Source organism: Mixophyes fleayi, chromosome 8 (genome assembly GCF_038048845.1).
Source record: "Mixophyes fleayi isolate aMixFle1 chromosome 8, aMixFle1.hap1, whole genome shotgun sequence".
Lineage (NCBI taxonomy): Eukaryota > Metazoa > Chordata > Amphibia > Anura > Limnodynastidae > Mixophyes > Mixophyes fleayi.
The window spans coordinates 120,271,879-120,298,848 of record NC_134409.1 but is presented as its reverse complement, the minus strand read 5'-3'; the positions used below and the strand labels follow the sequence as shown (position 1 = coordinate 120,298,848).

The following is a 26,970-nucleotide window of genomic DNA, read 5'->3' as shown; positions in this document are numbered from 1 at the left end:
CATTTGTGATATGGTTAAGGTCTGTTTACATATGTATTTGGTTTGAAAGGATAATGATTTTCTGTCTTGTCACAGATACATGTTTAAAAAAGCACAAATTGAACATACTTGAAAAAACATCATATCCAATGTATACTAAATGTAAAAGCGCTTTATATGCATTTTTTGGTATTTTCACATTTAAAAACAAACCACAAAAAAACCCACATTGAAAACACCAGTGTGTATGTAGCATGAAGAATAAGTTCATGCTTATAGACTTTTTTTAAAAAAAAAATAGGTTTAATAGTCCCAAAGGGTGAATGTTGGAAATATAAACTGTAGTATTATCATTTTTAATATTTTGACTCTCTAGAAGACGGTCATCTAATGTTTGCATTGCAGCTAAAGAATTTGTCTTCACAAGGGAGCAAGACTGTATGCACTCCTTCTCCGTGTTACATGCTTAATATCCTCGTTTTTTTGGGATCCTCAGTGTGAATGATTTCATGCATGGGATTTCAAAACCGATTATAGTGACACGTGGTTCAGTACATCTTTCCCTACATTTATTCGGGGCTCAAATTCATCTACCGCTAATTGAGCCCCAAAGATATAAAATGCATGATGGCAAATGGATGGAGAAAAAGTGTTGGGTGAATTGTCAATGTCCCATTTTGTCATTTTAAAAATGTCTATGTCCCTGAGCCCTAAAGGATGATAACTAACAAACAATAATGAAACACTCAGAGGTCTAGCTTTGTGCTGCAAATTTACAACATCTACAAATAGAAGGACACAACAAAGAGATCATTCTTGACTCATTCTTGGAAGTATGAGGTTTTTATCAATGACACACAGGTTTTGACCACTGGACAAAGTTTGAATGGTTACATATATAGAAATTAGGGGTATTCAAAGCCTGGTTAGTTGCAAATTGCACCCCAATGGTTCTGCAATGCTTTATATTAGCACTTTACCCAAGTACATAATTATTTCATTGAATGCTACAATGCACAGATCCCTTTTCCAGGCACTATTGCAGAGACCAAACAATTTAGACCCCCATTTTACAGCACCCCACTCCTCATTGAGCAGACACCTCACTGCACAGTCACCCATATTACAGTGCACTCATTGCACAGTTGCTGAAACACTACAACTTAATTGCACAGAGCTCCCAATTACTCAGCGTCCCCTGATTGTGATTTTATGTCTTGTGTTTTGTTGCTTAAAAGTTTGTAAAACTTCCTAGGTTCTGGCAAGTAAGTACATAAGATTTGCAACATTTTAATATGGCATTCAATGTGATGTTTTTTTTTAAAGGAACTTAATATATTGTTTGAAATGGAGACCTGCTACGGATATTCAGTATGAATACTATGGAGAGTTGTAATAGTGAAAACAGAATGTCTTTATTATTGAGCAAGAATCAAACAGGTTGGTAGTAGGCAGCATATCGATGCTGACTACCCTGACAACACTTATCCCGACATCTTTACGATGAACGTCTCCTTCCCGGGGCACTATCAATGATGACTGTTTTCAATGTGACTTCAACCAATTGCGATATAGGAAGAGCCAGCGACACTTAATGACGTCACTGATAAACACGACGGTATTATCTCTGCTGTTAAAGGGGTAAAATAAGTATGCAGCGTTGTACACTGTAGTTTACAAAGGCTTCTACATTGTACATCACCGCATACTTACATTACCCACTTAGCTACAGCGATAATACTGACGTATTCCTCAGTGACGTCATTAAGTGCCGCTGGCTTCTTCCTATATTGCGATTGGTTGAAGACGCATTTGACAACAGTCGTCATGGATAGTGCGTCGGGAAGGAGAAGTTCGCCATGAAGATGTCGGGGTAAGTGTTGATGGGGTAGTCAGCATCAATATGCTGTACCAACCCAACCAGGTACAACTAGGTGCAGTCAATGGTTAAACAGTAAGCATAGTCTATAGAAGAAGCAAGACAGCAACATTTCCAAGTTTAGCTTAGAAACTGCAAATGCTGGATAACCAATGGTTGAAATGCAAATACAGGTGTCAGGATAACCAGGTTAGCTGGGGAGCTGAAGCAGGAAAAACTGTTGTCCAGGTAGAACAGAATAAGTGTAGGAACAAGGGGACTGGTAAACCGCCCTTAAACCAACAATGGCTCACATGACTATGGGCATACTGGTGAGATGGAAAGTGTATATATCATGTAGGTTCAGGAGAGATTTGAGTATAATAATGGGACTTTAAATCATATTGTGTTGGCTAAAGTGAGTTGGCATTAAGGACTGGCAGAGATTGGCGGCACCTGTTTACTTTGCTTAAATTCAGACAATCACATATTTGTTCTGTTGTTTAATGTTTAGTTTTACAAGTCACTTCTAGAACTATTACACCATTGTTAATTTGACATGTTATTGAATTTATTGAAAATGATTGTCTATCATTTATTGCAATTCTATTTTTTCCCATTTTGCTAAAACAATACATACAGTATTTTAGCAACGGATGTCTAAATGGGCAGGAGGGTAGTTTGCCACACTCTCTCAAGCTTCTCAATATTAACAGTGCGACTTTCCTTTTAGTTGTTCTCTTCCTCTTGACTTTTTAGTAAACCTTTTTGCACGCTGTATTTTACCTGTCTCTGGAAGTTTACATTGTCAGACTAACATCAGAGATAAAGAGAGGAAAGTTATATAAGGCAAATAAAAAATGCAGTGTAAAACTAGAAAACAGGAGATCATGACACAATAAAGGTGAAGGAATGAAAGCGTTGACAATGTGGCAGAGTCTTTCAGGAAACTCAAAACAACCTGTATTTTAGGTAGCAGGAAACCTTAATCAAAGCTGGCAAGTATGGTACCCCGAGGCTAGAAAAACATATAGCTGATAGTACGAAAATACCTCAGGAATCTCAAATGGGGAATGCAAAGAAACAGGACAAACAGCATCAGACAGAGAGAACATGCGATGAACAGAGGTGAGCTGAATTTAAGCAGCTTGGAATTTCAGAGGAATCGTGCCAAAAAAGCAAAGAGAGTCGTCTGAGTGATGTGAGCACAGAGCAACACAGATTTCTGCAAAGACTTATTAAAAACGAAATGAAAAGCAAACTCGGTGTTCTATTTAGTAATATGTAATGCAAATTCAATTACCAGTATGTGCAAAATAATAGCCGTCTACTGTATAATAAAGCTACATTTAAGGGAAAGTATAGCATATTTATAAGTATAGTTAATGCCATGTTATTTTTCTATAAATGTTCAGTAAACCATATGGGCATAAGTTATTCTGCACAGAGTCTAATTTAATAACATGAATGGAAGCTTATATTGCTTTCTGAGCAAGACAAACGGAAGTAAAATTATTAGCATATTAAAGTAAAATGCACAAACCTTTATAAAAGATAACATAAAGATATATAAACAGATACATATATATTTGGTCATATGTTCTATTTACTATGTTTTAGTCCTGTAGCTTCTGATTTAAATTTTTACATGTCTGCATGAAACTAGCTGGGTAGCTAAAAATATTACGAAGTATTAATATGAGTGTGAATAACCAATGTGCTGGAAGACAGGGCCGGACTGGCCCACCGGGGAGCCGGGGTAATCCCTGGTGGGCCCCAACGCCTGATGGCTCCACCCCGTTTTGCTTAAGGGTATGACCAAAATGCGATCTCCAGGGCCCTCACTGTGCCGCCATCAGGAGGGTACGGGGAAGACTGGTGTAAGGTGTCCGGGCCACAGTTTCCAATTCCACTTATAACAAGCGGAATTGGGCTTGCTTTATTTCCAAGTTGAGGGTTTGTTTTGCTGATTGCGGGTTGCAGGTTTTTGGGCTTAACAATACATGTGTGTCAGAACCTTCATTTTACTGCTTTCCCAGCTATTTCCTCCCTTCCTCTTCATCCTACTTCCTAAAAGGACACTTCGTGTGTCAATCACGCAAATACACGCCCATCCCCTCATGGCTGAAAGTCATGTGAGAAGAGATGGGCTGGGCCATATACTAAGGCAGATTTTGATTGGCTGCTGTGTTGTCAGTTAGTGGCTCACCAGGAAGACGGATCTGCAAAAACATGCTGAAATAAGTGCTGTGTCTGTACGATCGCTGCACTTATAGAGGTAACACTGCTATATAACATCCTCCCCTCCCATTCAGTAAACTGCTCATGTCAGATGACTGCTTTCAGAGCCCTATCTTATACTGTTATATCATGGGGCTGTGTGGTATAGACATACCACTATCCTTGTATACATTATACTCTGTTCATGTATGTCGTGGATCTAGCCTTTTTTACTTGCCAGGGCGATGCTGTGGTGTAATTATAGTTAATTAGAAACTGTGTGTATTTGGGGATGATTATTGAACCTGCAGCCATGTCGGTTTCCCCCATTTCAATAGGGTAATTTATTGCATTTGCTTCTTCTTTTGCCATATCAGTGTAGAAATGTGTCCTCTTGCGTTTATAAAGGTTTTCTAAATAGAGATTCAGTGTAGAAATTAGTGTTATTGAAAAGGACGGTCCCCTGTAAGTTGGGCTTTTTATGATTGGTTTGGGCTTGTTTTTCACTAAGCGGTTGCTTGTTTTTCGTTTCAAAGTTGGCAACCCTGGTCCGGGCTGATTGGGGGCCTGGAGTGACCTGCACGCTGCATAAATTGAATTCAAGTTGTTTTTGTTTTTTTTGCCTGATCGGCTCCCAGTCACTGAAAGCGACGTGCGGTAATGACGTCACCACGCGGCATGCTCTCAGTCAGTGACTAGGAGCTGACGAATCCTGTTAAGAAGAAAAAAGAATTGCAGACTAAGAACGGAGGCATATAAACAAGGTGAGTTAATTAGGGATGGTAAAGAGAGAGGGGATATTAGGACCTTGTGACTTTCAAATGCATGTCTTCGAATATCTAGAAGTGACGATACCTTACTAGGTACAGACTGTGATAAGGAAGGTTGTGTTGCTTTTTTGTCTTGAAGCAATGGCTTTCATAACATATTGATGTTCAATCTAATCTCTAACAGGACTTCTTCATGACTGTGGTCTGAATAGACTCCTTTATAAAGTATAGGCCCTTTAAAACTGTGTTACAGTTTTTATGTACTGGAAAGGTTTTGATGTGAGTGGCGCAGATTGCAGAAATCTAGGAAGTGTTTGATTTGGGAATGATGGTGGAAAAATATTACAAACAAGGAAGCCTTTGTGAACCAGAAGATTACAAAATCATTCAATGTCAGGAAAGCAAATCGAATCAAGGAATGTCTCTCCAAATCATCCTTAGTTTTAGTTAGTAGTTAACTCTGCATTTATTGTTTTTATAAGATCAAAGCACAATTTCTCAAGCAGGTAAAACAAAAAAAAGAAGAAGCTTGTTACCTTCAGCTGGAAGGGGGCCCGTGTAGATCCTCATGTGTCACATAAAAGGCTTAATTCATTGATAGACAAAAGCAAATGGTCTTTATGATTCACATTGACCACGTAACATATATTAGATATACATACAGGGATCTAACTAACATTAGAGCAAAAACTCTCTGGTGAGAGAGTTTACATCATGGACTATTGCTTACACTTATTATTATTATTATTATTATTATTATTATTATTATTATTATTATTATTATGTATAGAGCACAATGTCCATCTCTTCTGCTTGTACTGTGTAAGTTAAAATCTAAGTTGTGTAGCATCCAGGATAGTGTGTCAAGCTAACCTCAATTTTGGAAAACTCGACAATCGTCATCATCGTCATCCATTTATTTATATATTATTATTATTAATTTTTATTTATAAAGCGCTACAAGGCGTCCGCAAAGCCGTACAGAGACAAACAAATTACAATACAATGGGAGACAGCACAGTAAAGTAAACAGTAAGCACAGCAACTCAGTAAGCTCAATGCACAGCTAGAGAGGGCGGGGAAGGGGGAGGATCCGCAAACGACGGGTCCCAAGAAGGAGGCCGCGGAAGACCTCCAGAGGGGGGAGGAGGGAGCAAGAGTGGACGTGGGATGGAGGACCCTCGAGGAGGAGGGCTAAGTAGCTGGAGAGCAGAGTTAGAAGTGGTGGAAACAGGAGGAGAGATGGCCCTGCTCAGAGGAGTGTACAATCTAAGGGGAGGGGTGGACAGACAGAGAGACGCAGGGGAGAGAGGGAGAGTAGGGGGATGGAGGCAGAAGATAAGGTAGGAATTTAAGTGGGAGACAGAAAGGCTTTAAGAAAAATGTGGGTTTTTAGGGCCCGTTTGAAACTGGACAGATTAGGGCAAGTTCTGATGGAGGGAGGGAGCTTGTTCCAGTGGAGTGGGATATAGCGCCACTAATTCCGCAGAGCTGTATAGAGAACTTGCTCACATCAGTCTCTGACCCATTGGAGCTTACAACCTAAATCCCCTAACATACACACAGACCAAGAGAGACTAAGGGCAATTTAATAGCTACCAATTAACCTATAAGTATGTTTTTGGAGTGTGGGAGTAAACCGAAGCACCCGGAGGAAACCCACGCAAACACGGGGAGAACATACATACTCCACACAGATAAGGCCATGGTCGGGAATTGAACTGCCCCCAGTGCTGTGAGGCAGAAGTGCTAACCACTAAACCACCATCAGGCAGAAGACTACAAAAACCATGGAACAGGGCAGAGGAAGTAGCGTTTGATGTGTCATAACAATAATTGGGGGCACTTATGTGAGGCATAAAGTGAATTGGGGCACTTATACAAGGCATAGCATTAATTGGGGGCGTTTATGTGTGGCATAACATTAACATAAAATTTATTTATAATTGCAACTTTATGGACTAACAAGTAGTTCATATATGAGGGACTACTTATTTATAACTAAATCAGGCTTTATATTATTTGCAGAATCCATCATATCTATATAAAGAGCAAAAGTCACACACAGCAATTTTAATATCACTTTTTATTTTTTTCACTTGTCACAATAAATTTTGCTGCTTTTAACAAATAGATATTTTTATCTATGATAGTAAATAAAGGTGCATTTTAACTTTGTTGTTCTGGTCCTTGATATTAAAACACACATATCATTTATGTCAGGACTGTTATCATTTATGTCAGGACTGTTATCATTTATGTCAGGACTGTTCTGTGCACCTTTGTAGAGCCAGCAAATTTTTTTTCTTTTCTTGTACAATTCTAGCTGACTGGTTACACCTCTGCTTTAATTCATGATATAAACTACCTGAGTATCTAGAAAATGTAATATATTAATATATTCTATATTGAGATAACAGTCTATCTACCAATATTAGTGCAACATTTTTTCTTTTTGATATTCACTCAGCCAATCAGAGCACAGACACGCCCCCTACCCATACTGCCATTTAGGAAGCTGGAGGCTGCACTGCAGGAAAATGTAAGTGCATAAGAGTTTGTGTCTGTGTGTATGAGAAATGTATTAGTGTGTGTCAGTGTGTATGAGAACTGTATTAGTGTGTGTCCATGCACTTGGTATATAGAAAAAGAGGGATTATACCGCTGACTTAGTTAATTTTAAAAATATTCTTTAAAGGTCTGACTGAAAATATGCATAGTGAGAGGTGTAAAAATGTTGCTACAAAGTCCATCATATTACCCAGTTAGGATCACTCCATTTCTCCAAAATACTATTACTTATAGTTTTATTAAGTCTTAAGAAAGGGGACTCTATTTGTTTCCCTTAAAATTGATCTAATGAAAAAATCAAACGATTAATGCATAAACATATTTTAATTTTAGGACTTTAACTAGTGTCTTTAATGGTTTTATGAAGTCTGCTTGCAGAGCTCACATTTTTTACAGTTCCATTGTTTTTTTTCTCTTCCGTAGAATTTCTTTATCTCGTCCAGAGATTTTCCTGTCGATGTTATAATAACCCACAATAGTGTGTGTCCCTGTATATGAGCAATATATTAGTGTGTGTCCGTGTGTTGCTATTGATGTAACATCTGGGCTGGTTTGGAAGAGGGGGGGGGGGCTAGAGTGTTCACTCATGGCCCATCTTTTCATATTTCTTGTACCTATCCGTTTTTCTCAAACAGGAGCCCAACATTCCAGGATGGAGACAAGCAGCTACTGAGATTAAGACACCAGGAAGTGAAAACTGAAAGAACAGGTAGGAGAGAGCAGGATAGCTGCTAACTGTTCTGATGGGACAGTCTTGATTTTGGGTTACTGTTCCGCTTTGTACCGATCTAGGGTCTGGGTCCCAGATTGTACACTTTTTGCATACATTGCATCCTTATATGCTAAAATATGGCACTAACCATGGTCTCGGTGGGCTGACCATGCCCCCTCTGGTCACACACTCAGGTGGCTGGCCACACCCCCTGGGGTGGGCCCCTACCATGACATCCCCCGGTGGGCCCTTCATGTCCCAGTCCGACACTGCTGGTAGGAGCATGACAACAAAGATTTTTCCTGTGACATAATTAAACTCTGGAAAGTTTGCCAGTTTTTTAGGCAGAGTCCTGAAATTTTACCTTAGATAAATGTTACAGAATCAAAAGACACCGGAAAGCCCACACCAACAACTAATTGAAATAATGTCTACAGCATTATAGTAGGAAGTAAAACAGAGGGATGGTCATAGCTTTATACATGACTTTGTATGTGTGGTATGTCTGTTAATAACTTTACATTAAAATTAGCCTCTCATTGAGGCTATGCAATAAGTGTATATATTTTTTAAAACACATAAATCAATTATATCAATTATATTATATTTAAGTTTATATTTCAATACTTGGTAGCATTTTTGTTTTAGTCATTGATTAAAAGATATGTAATTTTGTTATAATTTCACATTGAAAAGTACCTATATCCTTTGAAATGGGTCCTCCTTTGTTAACTAGAGTCCCCACACCCTTCAGTTAACCAGGGCAGGATGTAGTTAGTTGGGCAAGCTAATCAAGAGGCCTGATAAGAGAGGGCAGCCAGGCCTGAAACCCTGTGGGGCCGGGTCTCTGGGGGGCCCAGCAGTCCCAATCTAGTTAAAGCAATGAGTGGGCACCGCACGACCCCACGGATGTCCAGCTTGTTGCCGGGGAGAGAACAGTGCAACTAGTAATAGCCAACCTCAGGCATGACACAGCAACAGTGAGATGATGGATGATTAAGGAGACAGAGTTGATTATGGAAGCTGCTCAACAGAGTCCCCAAACTATTGTATGTACCAGGAAAATTGAAGTGTGATTGTGCATGCGGGGGTCAAAAATATCTGAAAAAGGAGCAAGAGTTAAAGCAATTAAGCCACAGATGGAAAATTTCATACTGAAACTGAACATATTCTAGCATAACTAATAAATATACATAGTAGGACTGGTTCATTAATGAAAGTAAACAAAAAAGAGTTACTTTGCACCAGGGTAAAACCATGTTGCATTAGAGGGGGGTTGTAACTTTAAAATGTGGGGACAGATTTATAGTTGGGATAGGGCATGTCCTAGATCAACTTTAAATTTCAGTGTGAAAATAAAGCTATCAAGCATTTGTGTTCTACGTGAAAAAACAGCCAGTATTTATCTTATGTGCAAAATAATAAACTAATTTTCCCCCTTTGCAATGTATCATGGTTTGTCCAGTAGAAAACATATTCCTTTTTTTGCCTTACTTTCCTTAATGAATCAGGTCCAGTATATACCATACATACCATACAGTACATAACACATGATGGTCATGTTTAGGAGTGTAATAAAATATTGCTTTTCTGAAAGCTGGAAATAAGCTGGTGAATAAGGGGAGAATAGGCAGGAAGTGTGTAGTATTTTAAGTCACATTGTTCCTACAATTATACAAAGATGAATAAGAAAACATGATGTTATTACATAGAATTCCATGACTGTCAGAGTCTATAGCCAAGATCCCATTGTGGCAAGACCTTGGGAAAGGAGACAACAAATTTAAATCGGGTCAGTTGCTTAGACCTTCGGGATGCAGTACAGCTGGAAAAACTCTGAACCGATAATTAGTTAGGGCTGGTAATCAAGTGTAACAGGTGCCGGTTAATGAAGCAAGACAGGGAATCTGCTGTGACCTGCCTGTCTTTCATTGGGCTAAGGAACCTAATGCCAAGATCAGTCTTGATTACGCATCCGTTATCCGACACTACACTGCTTAATACTCTGTGAGAGCAATGGACTGGATACATTATTAATTTTTCATCAAATATATACCATTTTACACAGTTCTGTACACATATGTTTTCAGGCTCACATTCTCTGCGCTTAGAAGCTAAAGTGAAGGTTAGAGAAATAAACATGTCAAAGGTCACGAAGTTCCAACTCCGGGATTCCAACTGGGGTCTAGCAAGTTTCTCATTATATCTTAACCACCGTGCCACTGCTTACTCAGTACAAATCCTATGGGAACTCTCTTATCACTTTAGTAATATTTTTAACAAGTCAATGAATGCTACCTCCTCGCTTCCAAGATGTCATTTCTTTTCCTTCCATTGTTTGAAATAAATATGCAGAACATCTATTAAACATGTACATATTTTTGTGCCATAGAATATTAATTAAAGCTTTGTTTGAGAACAGCGTGACACTCCAGAAAGGAAAAAAAAAATCTAATAATTCCACTTCTTCTCAGATTAGTCAAATAAAGAGTGGAAATTTATCTCATAATACAAAAATGAGTTCTCATTCAACTAAGGGCAAAATGTATGTTAATAAAAGTTTCACTTGCAAATCATTCATATGTTATTTGCATTTAAGGATTTCTTACATCAGATTTAAGTTATTATTTGACTTCAAACAATACATAGCTGTGACTTTTTGAGGTCATGTTTGTCCATTGAGTCTGGTGGGAAAGCTAGGAAGGCTTAATATTGCCTAAATAAATACAGTATATTTTTTTAAAGGTAGACAATAGATGGGAATATAAATTGCAATGTCATATATATTGCAATTCCATATAGATTGCAATTAATTTTGTGTACAGACATGCTTGCTACAACTTGGAAAACCAACAACCTCTCCAGTAAGGTATGTTCTGCCTGTTGCTAATTCCCCAAGTGTCTGTGGATTGGTAATGAGATCCACAGAGACTAAATTTAAGATTTACGGACTGCAAGAAGCCAGAGGAAACCACTTAGACATTCTCACCTTTTGTTAAAAAAATATTATACCTCGGTGTTTCCCTATGGAGAAATGTGTTGTATTGCTGGAAGGTAAAAATAACAGATTGAATGTAAAATGTTATTGAGGATCAACATTGGATCTTTGCAAATGATATCCAAACATAATATGATTTTTGTAGAAAATCAATATTAACTTTTTATTAGTGACACAAATTAACTATTTGACCTTATGTATACATATAAGAAAAGACAAATGATAATGTTGCACAGGTAGACATTCCCAGAAGGGGTATAGGCTAGAAACCTATACCAATACTAACCTAGTGTTTGGAAGACTGTAGACTGCAAGCTTGGAATACTCATGTGGTGTCAAATAAGAAACTGGTCTCAAGAGGATGGGGGACTGCAAGCTTGGACTCATGTGCATCAAATCGGAAGCTGCTTTAAAGAGAATTGAAGACTATAAGCCTGGACTTACAAGTATCAAACCGGAAGCTGGTCTAAAGAGGATTGGAGACTATATACCTGGACTACTTATGTGCATCAAACAAGAAGTTGGTGTAAAGAGGACTGGAGGCTACAAGCCTGGACTCACATGCATCATATGGGAAGCTGGTCTAAAGAGGACTGGATACTGTAAGCCTTGACTACTTATGTGCATCAAACAGGAAGCTGGTCTAAAGAGGACTCGAGACTACAAGCCTTGACTACTTATGTGGTGTCAAATAGGAAGCTGGTCTAAAGAGGACTGGAGACTACAAGCCTTGACTACTTATGTGGTGTCAAATAGGAAGCTAGTCTAAAGAGGATTAGAGGCTACAAGCCTGGACTCATGTGTATCAAACAGGAAGCTGGTCTAAAGAGGACTGGAGACTATAAGCCTGGACTCACATGCATCAAACAGGAAGCTGGTCTAAAGAGGACTGGAGACTACAAGCCTTGACTACTCATGTGGTGTCAAATAGGAAGCTTGTCTAAAGATGACTGAAGACTACAAGCCTGGACTCATGTGTATCAAAAAGGAAGCTGGTCTCAAGAGGACTGGAGACTACAAGCTTTGACTACTCATGTGAGGTCAGCTGGTCTCAGAAGGATTGAAACCTAGAGGACTAGTTCAATCATGTGATCTCTTGCTCACAGAAGGCCTAGATACTACAACCCTGGACTATTCAGGGGACATCAAACACAAAGGTGTTCATAGGCTTTCTGCTGCCTGAGTAACATGAAATATTTAGTCTGGTGCTCCACTTGGGTGTCCAGCTATGTATGTATACTGAATATCCACTTAACATTCAAAATAAAAAAAGGAACACAGAACTTGAGTGTATATCCGAGTGTATTCAAATACAAGCAGATCTCAATATACGTTTTCTTTTGAATGCGGGTATAAGTACACTTTGGCTAAATGTTGCTTGCTGTATGTAGACAGACAGAATAATCTGCAGTATACGCCCAAGCATCTCTTCACTGAAAGGTCACATCAGAATGCATGCACAATTGCACAATGTTTTTATAGAACAATTGAACAACTATTAATATTATAATCATTAATACAAATATTTGTAAATGTTGAACTTTTTTAAACAGTAAATACATAAATCAGGATGTTCTATGCATACTACACATACAATGCATTTTTTTATAGTCTATCTTCTAGCATACACATGTCCTGAGCTATCTAGAGGCAGTCATCATTATCACAGTCCCTGGCACTTACACCTGCCCTGGAGCTGGTGCAAATGATACAGCTTAAAAACACACACTTTAGAGGGGCGTGGTTTGGACGCCATATCAACCAGACGTGTGCGCTGCGGGCTCCATGACAATCGAGGTGGATTTCCATGACTGGGCACCCAGATTCATCCTCCTCTCAGCCTCTCACAATGCATTGATAGAGGCTCACAAAGTTATGCGCCAAGAGTTTGACTCATGTAAAGATAAAATGGCAGATTTTGAAGACCATTCCCGGCGCAATAATATAAAAATTAGAGGTATCCCAGAATCTGTAACCAACTCAGATCTTCTTTCTTAATTTATGGCCCTCTTTATGAGCTACTGCCTAAAGCTTCAGATCAAGACCTCCTCATTGATAGGGTTCATCGTTTATCCAAACCAAGAGAGTTCACTGGATCAGCGCCCAGGGACACACTTCTCCGAATACACTTTTTTCATATTAAAGAACTGCTCCTGAGATCAGCTAGAGCCACATAACATACAGATATACTTATGGACCTACAAATGTTCCCAAACTTTTCTGCAGCAACTATACTTAAGAGGCGCTCCTTCCATGCTCCGAGCTAGGGATATTCCCTTATCAATGGGGGTTTCTGGTGAGGCTTATTGTACAGATGAACAACTCTACACATGTCATCGGTACTCCTGAAGAGGGGGTCCAGCTGTTAAAAGGATGGGATATCATTTGTACCTCTAGTTCCTCTTAAGCGCAGTCTCAGATCCAGCCAGATCGGTCGACAGTGGTTAATGCCTGAACTAGGACTGGAGCAGATTTGTCTTTGTTTTCTTCTGTTTTCTTACAGGTATAGGCGGTCCATTTTGGAGAGATCCACTCCTGTGAATCCCAGTTGACCCACATCATGCATTACTGCCTATCCGAGTATTGTGAACATTGAAACCTATACTTATATCGGGAGAATAGCAGAGACATCAGCCAGTCTGTTCCTTTTGTTTAGGTATTATCCATCATAATGATGTTGGGCTTCTTATTCCTAATGTTGCACTAAGTTTTATAGGTTTTGATGTTTGCTAGGTCCCTGGGCCCTGTTGCTCCCTGGGACCTTATATTATCACTTTATGCATGGGGCTTTGTGTGGTGGCTTTAGAGAATAAATTGAGCAGATGGGAATATGCTTATGCAGGTAATATTCTGATATCTCAGACTCTCCTATTCCACCCCTCCCGGTTTCGGCAGGCCCGCCGAACGACCCTTTCTATAGATGCCGCCACACCTGCTCCTATCGCTGTTTTGGCCTGATTTTTGAGTAGTATTTATCTACCATGTTTTCGTTTACTGTTATACTCTGTATGCTCTCTGGGATTCCTCTCCGCACTCCAGGGGGTAAATGTATCAAACTGAGAGTTTTCCGGCGGGTTTGAAAAGCCAATCAGATTCTAGCTATCATTTATTTAGTACATTCTACAAAATGATAGCTAGAATCTCATTGGTTGCTATAAGCAACATCTCCACTTTTCAAACCCGCCGGAAAACTCTCAGCTTGAGAACCATGCTGAGCTGTTAATGCTGTCTCTGGACGTGGAGAAAGCATTTGACAGATTGCACTGGGACTATATGAATCAGGTGTTACTCAAATTTGACTTTCAGGGGGCCATCCTACAGGCAATCATGGCACTCTATCGTGGTCCATCTGCCAAGGTCTTTAGTAACGGGTTTCTTTCTGATTCATTTCCCATTTCCAATGGGACAAGACAGGGGTGCCCTCTCTCACCCCTTATTTATGTTATGGCAATTTAGCCCCTGGCTGAACACTTGCATAGATCAAATTCTTGTAAGGGCTTTAGTCTCGGGGGGTCTTGTCACAGCATGTGCCTTTTTTGAGGATGACATCCTATTATTCATCTCAGAGCCAGACCGATTCATGTACCCTTGGACATGGTGGCCCGCCTAAAATCTAAATTTAAATATGTATGGAAGGAAAAAAACAATTTCAAACTTAGCAAAACATGTCCCCGATAACCTTTCAGGTATAATTAAAGTTAATTATCCTCCATTATTAAACCAACTACAAAAGCTTTCTACTTCATAGATAACATTTGAGGTTTCATGGTTTGGCCGGATAGCGGCATTTAAACTGATCCTTCTCCCCAAATTATTTACCTATTCAGAACTATCCCATACATTCTGCCTATATCTGGAAAGGCCGTCCATCTAGACTGTCGTATACCCATATGACTCTATTCAAAACATGTGAAGGATTAGCCTTACCCGATCTGATTAGATACCAAGAAGCCTGCATCCTATCTCAAATTAGAGTTTGGTCTCTCCCGAACTCCCAAAACCCTTGGGTGGACCTGGAACGGCTCTATACACTGTGTATCCAATTGCAGATATGATTTGGATTCCCAAATACCTGAGACCTCTCTCTCCTGACTCCCAAATGTCTTTGGTGGATGCGCTGAGAATTTGGGACAGAAACATAGGGTCTTCTACAAACCTCACTCTTCCAACTAACAATATCTCCCTCCTCACAGTATCTTTGTTACTTCTTGACTTTGATATTTCAGGTTGGGTGCATGCAGGTCTCTCCTAGCTTGCCAATCTATTTGGTTCTGGGGGCCACTGCTCTTTTGGACAGTTGCAGGATACATATGCTCTTACTTCTAAGGATTTTTATATATACCTGCGGCTGCAGCATTGGATCGGGGACCTTCACCGTCAAAATGGTCTACTTCGTCCTCCTTTCCCTCTTCTCTACACTAAACTGACTAAGGGTAACAACAATGGTGGAATCATTTTTTGGTATCAATATTTATCTTCCATGTCCACCATCCCTAAATACACCTCTCAATTTAAATGGGAATCAGATCTCACCATCTCCCTCTCTCCGGTTTAGTGGGAAATCATATATGGCAATCTGTCTACTGTTTCTAAGTGTACCAACCATATAGAGATGCAATATAAATTGTTGTATCCTACTTGCCTAACCCAGACTTGCCTCCAGAAGATTTGGTCTAATCACTCAAACCAGTGTTGGCGCAATTGTGGAGCTGTGAGAGATCTTATTCATGTTTTTTGGTTGTGCCCTGTCATCCAGCCCCTTTGGCAAGAGATCTTTGACCTACCCCAGAGTGTTACATCAATATTCTTAGAGCTGTCATCTCTCTTCTTCATTTATATCCTATGCAATTTCCAAAACACCACCGTTATTTATGGGGTCATATCATGGTAGTCACTAAGGCGGTGATTGCACAATTCTGGAAACAGCCACCTCCCATATTCTACATAAGGTCATTGCGAAGATACATTTTAGTTTTCATATGGAAACACTAGATGCCCCATACTCCATGTCACCATCCTCTCCAATTGTTAAGTGGATGTCATGGCACAAATTTTCAACTGATGGCGAGGGCTCCAAATTAATCTACCCTATAGAAACGTATACCCCTCTAACTCCTGATTCAGACGATCTCTCTCAAGCTCCTGATTGAATATTCAATATTTTTACTATCTCTTCCCCTTCTGGAGACAATGCCGATATATGTATACACATATGCTGTGGGGTTTGACTGCAATGTTATGTCTTCTTCACATTATGTACCCCCCCTCTCCCCCCTTTTCCTTTTTGTACCCACCTATCCTATACTTTTGAAACCTTAATAAAAACTATTAATGTTAAAAATAAAAAAAAAGTACTGTAGTTACTGTAGTGTGCCGAATCTGCATTGGCACACCCTTAGCACACCCTTACTGTACATTACCTATGTTCATCCTCCCCTTCCCTCCCCCGTTCCTCTCTTCAAGTCATAGGAACCCGTTAGTGTCAATTGAGTTCAGACATAAATTGCATGTAGTTTCGTTCATTGGTTTAAGATCCACTTCTGAACATGCACAGAGCTATTTCACGCATGATACAGCATGCAAAAGGACTTACATCCAAAGGTGAATCAGGCCCAGAAGTTAAAGAGTCAAAAGGCCCGATTCATTAGGGAAAGTTAAGCAAAAGTAAGCAAGTAAGGCAAAGCATTGTTGCACTAGAGGGGCAGGTACAGATTTATATCTGGGGTAGGGCATGTCCTAGATCAACTCTAGATTTCAGTGTACAAATAAGCTACCAAGTATTTTCCTGCTACATGAAAAAACAGCCAGTATTTTACTTATGTGCAAAATAAGAAACTAATTTGCACCACTGCAACATGGTTTTGTTCTGAAAACTTGAGTAAGAAAACGTACTCAATTTTTCGCTTAACTTTCCTTAATGAATCAGGCCCAAGAGCTTGGTGTGATTCACAGACAAAAACAGTGGGACTCATGCAGAGTTGAATGCACATCTATTGCCAGGGTTTTGTACACTTTATATTGACATCTTCTTAAAATTGGAAAGTAGAATTGGGGAGCCAAAGTTAAGTCAGGGGATTGTTCATAATTGTGATTGAAATAGACATGGATGCAGAGGCAGATACAGGAGGCGTTTCTCTTGCAGGTGCTGGTAGACTGGTGCACATAATCAGCACTATTTAACTGCTTCCGATTTGCCCCTTCTGATTACCCAGCTGATAGTACTTAAATCATTAGCACGGCAGCTATATATGAAGCTGTGGGCATCTATTAGTATTACTGTTTTTCCACTCCTGTGCTAAGGAGACTACAGCGCATCGGGGAAGGACTGCAGTGAAAGTGCTCAGCAGCACTGATCGAGCTGGGGGCGCCCCCGCCCCCGACCGATCAATACTGCTGCTGAGCACTTTCAAGGGCCCCCTGGATGCCACAGGCTCCTGGGCTGTAGCCCAGTTAGCCCTATGGTTAATCCGGCCCTGGTGAAGGGTGTAGGTGCCAGCCACATATGCGCCTACCACTTGTTCTGGGTATCTTCATCTAGCTCTGTGCCTCTAATCTCTGGGCTCTGGGGACGGGAAAGAAAATCAGTTTTACTGTTGGAGGTCGCAGGTATAACAATACAGTTCACTTCATTGTTGTTTTAATAAATGAGCGATATACCATTTTTCAGTATAGTCCAATCCTTTATTGAACACCTCCAGAACATTAGTTGCAAGTAGTCAATGTAGAATATCCCCCAGAAAACACGCAAGAGCTGACACTCCATAACTTAGAGATAATCACTCTCACTCTTGACCTCTACATTGCTCTTTAGGCTGATCTCCTAGCATCAGGTTATTTCCGCATCACTTGGGTGGTCTTTGTCCCTCTCTATCTAGACATAGGCATCATACAGGTTATACAGGCTCTATTATTATGCTCTGGCTCCCTGGATTCACAGTCTTCCTCAACAAGTTGACTCATGGGTTTCAGGCTTGGCACACTAATGCACACAAATTCACTCAATGACTCTGCAGCTCCTCATGGCTTTCTCTAGTACCTCTTAACTGTAGTTCTTTCTTTTTTGTCATTCCCCAGTTGACTATCAGACAAGGTCAACACTATCACGATAGGCTTATATTGGAACCTCTACACTAGTCATAGAAGAGCCTCCCCAGAGTTTAGTTAGGGTAGGACATCAGACTACTTGAACTCAAACTTTTGCGTCAATCTCTATATCAACCTGCAGGGGTCCTAATAGACATACTCAACGCTACATGGCAATTTTAAATCCTCCAATCCCATCACATCCGCCCAATCCCCTCTCCCAGGGATGTATTATCTATTATCTATTGACTATGTGGCATAACCCACTACAGCTATTTCATAAGTGTACTTGTTAATGTTCTCTATAGCCATGAATTTTTTATTTAGATTTTTTTTTATTCCATTTAAAGAACAACTCCACACTAAACTAAAACATTTCGGTGGAGTTCAATGAGTTAATATAAAAAAAAAAATTGAGCTTACTATAGATGCACCATTTGTTGAAACGACAGTGGTCCCTGCTGTCTTTCCCCACAATCCTCTCCTCTTACCATGGCAGCTGTTTAAAATAAACCAAGCAGATGTAAAAGTTTTGTGATTCCTATTCATGCAAACTCTTCTTTTATTTCTCTGTACATAGTAATTTGTTTATTAATGTATACAGTATATATGATAAATAATTAAAATCTCTTAAATGTATTATTCAGATTTTATGCAGATTTCAATAACTTGGTTCTGCATTGAAAAAACTCTGCAGGGTAATTGTACCAAAAAATATAGTATATACAGTATATATATAATATACAGAAAGCTACATAGAAAAGAAGCAGTTTTTATTGTATAATATATATAATGTATAATATGGACCATTTACCACTCCGATTCAGCATTAATGTCTGGTCTGTAAAGCATGCATGAAAACACAAGTGTGTTAACAAGCCCCTTTAGTAAGTTTAGCATGGTTGAAAACTGGATGTAAACAATCCTTAATGATTATTAATGGATATGAAATATAAATGGACTCGCACCTTGTAGGTTACATTTTTTTCTTGGGCAAAAAAATTATAATTTAGTTTAGTATTTACTAGATGATAGGGAGCTATAAAGTAAATTATACACTTACACCAATGGTACATAATGGAACCTTGAAAGCACAGCTAATGTTCAATGGAACGTTTATCTTCTCTCTCTTAGCACAGTGATTGCAACGCACGTTAACACTCCTGAATCTTTGTACTGCTTCAGCAAGTTGTATAATGCAATCATGGTCAAATTGTCCAGGTATTACGATAGCCCACCCCATGCTACTTTACCACTTCTTACTTTACCCTTTTTTACAAGATCCATGAAAATTCCTGAATTAGCTTTCATACTTTCACTTTGCAGTATGATACAAATGTAGGGGAATTTGCGTTATACTAGACTGCAAACCCTTTGGTGTAATACATTTATGTTAAATGAATTGTCGATAGCATCCTTAGTGCTGGTATAGTTAAGGTTTAACTCAATTCTTTTTCAGATGCTAATAACTTTGGTATACTGTAAACAAACTACGTGAAAATAGGCATGCCGAGAGATACTAGTAAAAAAACACATTTCAAGTTGGCCGGTGGTCTGTTTCCTTTGTGTAACATACACATTTTCCCAGCATAGTAATGGCTTGTTGACATAATTGCGATTCATCTAGACATAGATGCAGAAGCAGAAACACCCGTCAGGAGGAGTATCTCTTGCAGATGCTGGAGGGTTGGTGATGATGACTATCAGCCGCACTATCTAGCTGCTTCTGATTGTCTGTTTGCAATTTGACCTCTATATACTCCAATAATTTGCATTGCGGCTATAAAATTGAAAAAATTAGCGGAAGTCTGTTTGCTCTACTTAATTGTCATTTCCTTACAGGCTGCTTCAGGTATTTATAGAGGTTCAACTGGAAGTGGGCTGTGCTAATGAATTACAGTGGTACCCATTTAATTAAGTAGCATTTTTTTTTTTTGTGCGGGCTTTTTTGCCCAGTATGCATATGACTTATTGCATCAAGTGTCTGTGTGGGTGAAAAATATAGTTACTTCTGATTGGACGAACAGGATGGATCAGAGAATCCTTGCAGAATGCATTCTACCTACAGTAAGTCACCTAATTATATGCTCAAATACAAAAATAAGTTTTGTGTTGTAGGATGAAATATTCTAATGACCTTGAATGGGTGGCAGCAGTGATAAAATATACAAATGGGACACATGAAAGGCACACTAATCCCATGACTTATTTAATTATTAACTAGGGATCCAAGGACCATCATCATCATCATCATCATTTATTTATATAGCGCCAACATATTCCGTAGCGCTTTACAATTGGGGACAAACATAATAAACAAACTGGGTAAAACAGACAAAGAGGTGAAAAGGTCCTGCTCGCAAGCTTACAATCTATGGGACAATGGGAGATTGACAAATGAGGTTAAGTCTACATTTTGCATTTTGACCCAGCCAGACTGCAAAGGTAAAAGTGACTCATAAGCTAAATGAACCCGTCACACAACAATTTTGGTCAGGGGGCAGCCGTCCCGCGTGAAACTGTGTAACAGGCTAAAGGTAGCGAGGTTAAGAGGGTGGCAGAGGAATATTATAAGCTTGTCTGAAGAGGTGGGTTTTCAGAGAACGCTTGAAAGTTTGTAGACCAGAGGAGAGTCTTACTGTGCGAGGGAGAGAATTCCATAGAGTGGGTGCAGCCCGAAAAAAGCCCTGTAACCGGGAATGGGAGGATGTAATGAGGGTGGATGAGAGACGCAGATACCAGTATCTTAAGAGAAAATTGGTAATTAATTAAGTTGTGGACCAAATGTAAAGGTAAAGATAGAGATGTGTTTAGCCATTCCTCAGCCTGGTGTGGTCATGTAAATGGCATCCCTCTACCCTCTACCATCACTACAAGCTACCATAAACATTTAGATATAAATTGTGTGAATGTTAAAACGTAAGTATTTTCAGATTGAACATGATTAAGTCCACAAACAAAGGCAAATCATCTTGACTTACTATACTAACACACTTGAAAAGAGGTGCTTGAAGATTTTCATCCATTTATCACCAGTTCGAAGTTCTTGAACATGTTCGTGGTACAATTTTTAATACATGCTGTTTCAATGTTGCGGTTGTGGGTTACGTCACAGTTTACATTTGAGGTTCGTTGGTCAAGGTCCACATTCACGTTCAAGGTCCCCCATTCACAGTTTCATCAACAGGACAGGTCTGTGCTCTCAATACTAATATATGCTGCCAGTAAGATTATGAAACAGATATAGAAGGTGTAACTACGGTGCACAAATTATAATATGTAAGCTGTGTAATTGGAAATTGATCAAATTCTAGCCCCAGATTGGAATCAGACAAAAATTGTCAATGTATAGTGTGTAAATGTGGTTTCAGTGCACAGATTAATATAACAAATATTCATAAACAGATGATAAATGAAGCGCAAGTCTAAATAAGTGGTTTTCTTCTGTAAACTAAAACATGAAGATAGACCTTTTTGATCTAAACTTTATTTAAAATATTCTGGAAAGAGATAATTATAGAGAAAAGAGTATAACGTAGTTAATGTAGGAAAAAAAGAGTTTATTTAAAAATCTAATAAAAAATAATAAATCTTTAAAGTCCAAAAGGAAAATATACACTTCATATGCAAATTTGCACTTAGTACATCTGCACAGTTTGACAGCTGGTAGTGTGTTCACAGATATTAAATAGAGTCATTGCATATGCAGAGTATATTAAACGGGTTGGGTAGGTTATTCCGACAACAGTCTTACCGACAGTGACTATATAGACAAACAAATTCCGATTAGTAGAACTGCGACAATGATTAAATGCAGACTTACATGGACAACTCTAAATTTAAAGCTGCAACGACAGGACCCGGCCCCTAACCCTTAGATTAAATGGTTGAGTTGCCGGGTCCTGTCATTGCCACTTAAAATTTAGAAATGTCCATGTCGCTCTGTTTTGTGACGTACAATTCAAGTGCCGGCATGCAATATCTTTGCAATTTCTAGCAATCTATATGGAGAGTCATCAGAAATATCCATTGTGTGTTTTTATGTAAGTCTGCAATTAATCATTGTCGCAGTTCTACTAATCAGAACTTGTTTGCCTATATGGTCGCTGTCGGTAAGACTGTTGTCGCAATAGCAAGTACCACCGATATCATAGATAAAAACTTTTACCCTGACTCTCCCTACTCTGTTTCGGCTGTGTCACCGTTGGCACGGCAGTTTGGTCTTATGGTGTAGTGCAGTATCTTAGTTGGTGTGTGAAACAGGTGGAACACAGTTGAAATGCTCAATTCCACTCCCGCCTTAAGTTTGGCAGCTGATGTGGTTCACTCTCACACTGTTCTCAACTACATCAACCGCAATTACATGGACACACCCTTGCTGCTGCCTGACTCTTACTTTCCTGTTCCACCTCTCCAATCACACGGAGTTGTAAGTGTAAGGTTATTTTTATGTACGCGCAGAAAGAAATTCGTAGTTTACATTAAAAAAATAGACGTGCATAGATATCTATAAGTGCCCCAGCGTGCGCCATATATTTATATTTGCACAAAAAAATATGCACTGCTCACCCCCATTTTTTCTTGTTCGTAAATGTCCCCCAGTTTTGTTCTTTGTGTATCACCTTATATAGTAGGCTTTTGCAAGCTTTCAGTACATATTAATCATAACTTTTTTTGAGGTCTGGGTGCGATTTATTCCTTTTAAGTGCAGCACAAAGAACAGAGTGTCACAGAAGCTGAGGTAATGCAATATTTCATCTGAAAACACGGATTTAACGTAAAAAGACATTTTTCTGGAGGTGAGTTTTTAATTTGAGTTTTGAAGCCAGAAATGCGCCCGTCTGTATAAAAGCTCATATTAACGTGACCTCTACAGAGGAGAATTATTTCAGGGTCACAGGGAGAGAGGAACTGGAACAATTTCCAACTAACATTTTTCAAAAGGAGACTGAACAAATCTGTCTGACTATTATATTTATTATTTCAAACTTTCATGTGAAACAAAACCGTGCTCTTTTAACACTAGCACACATCTTATCCAAGCATAACTGCATTTACATAGTGATTAGAAAGTGTACCGGGGATACTGGATTCTGTTTGAGCCACACAGGCATCTGTTACTCCAGATTGTCCATATAGCTCAATCTGGCAAGACAGCGTTCTGCTCATATCCACTAATTGACTCGAATGTTTACATATATGACATAGAACTGGCCAAGCAGTGAGTTTTTCCTGGAAAGTGGTATAACTGGCAATAAAATAAAATGCCCAATATATATTTAGGTGGAAAATCGTGAATTTATATCATAAAGGCTGAATGTTTAATACGTTTTTTTAAAAAATTGAGTCCCATCCAAAATTGTAAATGGTCCCCTTTGCTCCCTATTCCTCATTAACAATTCCTTTGTTTCATGTGGCTACCACAGATTGCCCTCACTAGCAATGCTCAGCAAACATTGTTTATACATTAGTAGTGGCCTTGATTTCCAGGGCAAAACATAGAAATACTAATGCCAATTCTAGAAAAAAAAAAATATCAACACCTTTCACATTTTGCACACAGCAATCATTATATTGTGTGAACTGAGCATTAACAGTGAACTCCAATTATGTCACTGAACAGTGAGGTCAAGTGATGGAGGCTATGTAGTGTTAGCCTCCTAGAATTTCCTGAGGCCCAGGTATAGTCGCTGTTGTCATCTGTGTCAATAAACCATTAACACCATCAATGCTCAGTTCATAGCATACATAGAATACCCCTACACATTATATCATACTTACCATTTCTTTATGATTCCCCTTCGGGAGATCCCGGAAGGGAGGGGACGTGTGAGTGCGGAAGGGACCCGGAAATTGGGAGTCTCCTTGACATTCGGAGAAAGTGGGCAAGTATACATGATATTGTTAAGTGAAGCCATTAAGCTGAGTGCACTTAAAAGCATTGGTTTAGGAGTTTCAGGCCCTTATCCTTTTGAGGTTAAAGTTTTATGATATCCAGCCAATAGGATCCATGGGGAGTGGCATAGTCTCTTTACATTACTTCCCATGGAATGCTGAGTCTTTTCTTCCTGCACTCTCTCGGATACCTTCCCTCCCACTCAGCTAGATGTGGTAATGTTGTTGTTTAACAATCTTTTGTTACAGAGGAGGCGCAGTTAGTAGGAGAGTAGTGCAGTCAGTGACTAATCACAATGGTGTTCATGCTATTTGGCTGCACGTCACTGCCCCTTTCGAACTAACATCACTCTTGATCCTTCCACGTGGAGTATCCCTTTGTGTGTTTTGTGTGGCCGTCAATGTCGAGTCCAGAAGGGAGCCGTCACGCTGATGCCTGTTTTAGCACCGGCCAATGTTAAGGGATTATTCCTTGGTGTAGCTTTAATGCCATCTTGGCATTGCACTATTTGGTTAAATGATAGTTTGTCAGCTGACTGCGTTTTGCTCTCGCCACCACCATTCGTAATTTTCAATTAATTTGTTATTAATAAAATTGCAACATTTTGCCAAAAGTTAATATGTGTCTGTGTGTTTATTTGCTTCATTAAAGTTACACTTATAGAATATGAAGGTTGGTGAGGTGCGTGAAGTAAAAGACATTACCATATGCATTTTATAAGAGGACTCCCACCCATGCACATTAATTACACAATTCATGCCCACCAATTATTGATTACACAGAAACTAGAGCAGTGTTTCAAATCCCCTTGCTCCCGTTCCGGTACAAATACCAAAAGGAGGAAAGTCTGGTCAACTGAGTATGCACTGTCTAGTCTATCATGGGTCCCTGTAGCTATGGGGTAACAATGTCACCCCAGTAGGGTATCTCAATTATTTTGGAAAAGTTTATTGGTCCTTCAAAGTGAACCTGTTGCGTACATAGAGTGGAGGTATCCATTTTGTGGGCTGAGCATTATATATATTATTATACAATACTCATGAGCCCTTAGGAAGAAGAATTATATCCTTGAAATCAATGGCAACTTGTATCTTTTTATTTTATAATGACCATTAATGAGGTTTTTAATTGCTCAGGTACCTCCGATCTGTTCCTCTATACTGCAGAGAGTCCCAATGTAGCTACAACTATACATACACGTTTCCAGATGATTTTCAGGCCTATGTCTGATCTCAGCCACAATGTAAGATGAACATTTTCTTAAAACTTTACCATCTCCAGCTTATCATCCTTTATACTACACATAAGTGGCAGTTCCTCCCCATTATTCACTTGGAACTAGTACCTCATGGTACCATGAGGTCCCATGGATATTATTCAAAAAGTTGATGTCACTAGTTCATTGCAAACTAATAAGCTATATAGTCCATTCAATTGATGCCTCCACTGTATGTAGTTGACAAGTCCTCTTTTAATAGGCTTACTAGCAGAATGTTGAAAATAACAAATTAAAAATCTGCTTATATTTGCAATAGTTTTTAATGTAGTATTATAAGTGGCTAAATTAAAAACTGCTGTTGGAATGCAGATCTGTTTTAACAAGTCGTTGACCCATCACAGTGTCGTCATCAAACTGTAAGCAGGGAAAGTCAAGGTCATCTGAGGAATATTATAGTAGCTGGACAGACAAAGATTAATAAAAATCTAGAGAAACCCGATGGTAACCGCCTTAAGTTACATTGAAATGTAATGGCTAAATTACTTTATTAACAGAATTCAATAACTTTTTTATACACTACATTACATGTAGAAATTTTAACAACGGAGTATAATGGACAAATAACTATGGGCCTGATTCATTAAGGAAAGTTAAGCAAAGTAAGTAAATAAGGCAAAACCATGTTGCATTGGAAGGGGAGGTAAATTTAAAATGTGATGGCAAATTTATAGTTGAGGTAGGGCATGTCTTAGATGAACTTTAAATTTCAGTGTACAAATAAGTTATCAAGTATTTGTGTGCTACATGAAAAACAGCCAGTATTTTCCGTATGTGCAAAATGATAAAACTGATTTGCACCCCTTGCAATGCAATATGGTTTTCTCCAGAACACTTGAGTAAGAAAACTTACTAAATTTTTTGCTTAACTTTCCTTAATGAATCAGGCCCTATATTATCAATCACTATATTAAAGGAACTAAAGAATGTCTCTATACACTACAATATATGTATAACTTCTTTCGTCGAAGTTACATTGCTGGGCATGGTCCCCACAAAGACACACTGGTATGTGTGGCTGCAAATAACTGTCACAGTTTCTAGACCACCCAACAGACCACATGTTCTAGGTCACCCAGCAGGGCTGCAAATAACAGTCACAGTTTCCAGACCACCCAACAGGTCACATGTTCCAGGTTACCCAGCAGGTACACAGGTAGCGTTCACTAACTGTTACAGTATCTAGATTAACCAACCAGTGCACAGGAGTATTGCCAACTGTCACATTTTCCAGAGGACAATGGTGATGCATTGTTGTAAATGAGGGGCAGACGTTTTGCAAAACTATGCAATTACCTCACCAATATTTTTCTGGAAATCTACAGACCAAGATCTTTAATTTGGTATATGATGTGTCCTCCTCAGACAACGTCATCATAGAAATAAGTCATACTTATGCTATTAATATATAGATAATATTTATTCCTTGCCAATTTTTACTGTGCGTTCCTGTATCATAAACAGCCCCATGACCAGCATGTTATACAACTCCAATAACCATCGATTATTGCAGCACAATGTGTTATTCAATAAGATGTTTTGCAGATTAATTTACAGCTGTCAATGATAAAACATCATATACAGCTCTCAATAATTTAACTAGTGTT

The 26,970-nt window shown here is 39.1% G+C and overlaps 1 long non-coding RNA gene across 1 annotated transcript in view; it reads left to right on the top strand.

Moving 5' to 3' along the window:
* The first annotated feature begins 8,028 nt into the window (after nt 1-8,028).
* LOC142100176 (uncharacterized) overlaps nt 8,029-26,970 on the top strand; it is a 39,498-nt gene continuing 20,556 nt past the window's right edge. The window contains exon 1 of the long non-coding RNA XR_012678751.1: nt 8,029-8,107. This is a non-coding gene — a long non-coding RNA (uncharacterized LOC142100176). The remainder of the gene's footprint in view (nt 8,108-26,970) is intronic.